Below are 1,756 nucleotides of genomic sequence, written 5' to 3' on the forward strand. Positions count from 1 at the left end.
GCTTGATCTAGGAGTTTCAAGGCATGGTGAAGCATTTATCTGTGTCTCTCATCTAATCTCTATGAATGAAGGAGCAAACCATTTCCTATCCTGAACAGAAGCACATGACCACACCTGTTTATGCAAAATGGCCTTGACTTCTAATCACAAGGAGGGGAATGACATGTTAAGTTCCCATTTTCCTGTTTAATATACAATGGAAGTAATGGACTCAGCCTGTTCAGATAGTGAAGATACCGAGAAAAAAATATATAGCACAGTGGCAATATAAAAGGAGGCCATTCAAATCCAAGTGTGTTTTGGATACTGACAGCAAAATTTCTTTCTTTCTAAGATTTATACCCTGCCCTTCAAACACATTATTAGGGCAATCGTATAGCTGCTGTAGAAAATTGACATTGGGCTGGATCCAAAAAAAGCCTTTCCTAGACAGGAGGGCTCCTTCTGTCCATCGGAAGCTTTTGATCCAAAGGAGTTTTTCCACTGCCCAAAGGCAGGGAAGGGAGTGAGTCTTTGCCAGCTCTCCCCTCTGTTTGCAATCTCCTTAATTCCCCAGATTTGCTCTTGAGTTGGGGGATCCTTTGAAACAGTGGAGGAGCTTGTGCTATTTCAGATAGGAATCCAGTGGAAATTTCATCTCTTCCCTCTTTCCACCAGCAGAACTTCACTTGAGGGTATACCCTCTGGTTCTGACCCATTATTTTCTACAAGGTGTCTCTTTATTTTGCAGTATATAGAGAGTTCATCAGAGTGTTAAAAATGCACTTTTTTGTTTTGTTTTCAGGGGTATAGCTACAGGAAGCCAGTGTGGTGTAGTGGTTTAATCATTGGACTACAACCCTGAAGACCAGGGTTTGAATTCCAGTTCAGCCATGAAACTCACTTGATGACCTTGGGCAAGTTACACTCTCTCAGCCACAGAGGATGGCAATGGCTATCTCCCTCTGAAGAAACTTGCCGAGAAAACCTCATGATAGGTCGCCATAAGTCAGAAACAACTTGAACGCACACAACAATAACAACAGCCACAGGGAGGGCAAAATAAGCTTATTGCCCCCATATAAGAATTCTACCTCCCAATGAAATTTTCCTGCAGTCTCTACATTTCTAGCATTGCAGAGTGTGTGATAGTGAAAAATTGCTTATTCCTAGAACGCCTCTATTTGCTGTGTCTGCATTCTATTGGTAATTTTGCCTGTGTCTCTTCTTGGAGTTCCTAAACTGTAATTCTCACCTGAAGTTTTAAGTTGCTGCAATGCAATTTGGGAACTGAAGACAAATGTCATGGAGGTGGAATTCTTATTGTGAAGATAATGTCTTATTGCCTTATTGGGGAGGCAATGTCCTCATTTTGTGTCCTCCATAGCTGCACACGTGTAGATTTATATGGAATAAATACTTGTATCCATGGGCATTGGATATGACAGTCAGTATGTAGTTACAGATGTATCCTGTATTTACTTCAGCGATCTAAGACTGCATAACTCATTTTTTTCTACCACTTTATTCTTACAACAGCCTGTGTCCTCTGATTTTTTTCTCTTGCTTTTTAAATGTCCTATTTTCCTTCTCCTCCTCCCAATTTCCCTTTGTCCTCTCCTTCCTTCAATTGCTACAAATTGAGTTCAAAAGCAAAAGTAGTTTGCCCTCATTTAATTCAACCTGGAAAAGAGAGAAAGAGGGGGCAGAATCTTGCTCTTCCTAGTAGGCTGAAGCCAAAGAGAAGGCAGTGGGTTTCAGTGGGTAGAGACTCTGG

This window comes from Sceloporus undulatus, chromosome 1, assembly GCF_019175285.1.
Source record: "Sceloporus undulatus isolate JIND9_A2432 ecotype Alabama chromosome 1, SceUnd_v1.1, whole genome shotgun sequence".
Lineage (NCBI taxonomy): Eukaryota > Metazoa > Chordata > Lepidosauria > Squamata > Phrynosomatidae > Sceloporus > Sceloporus undulatus.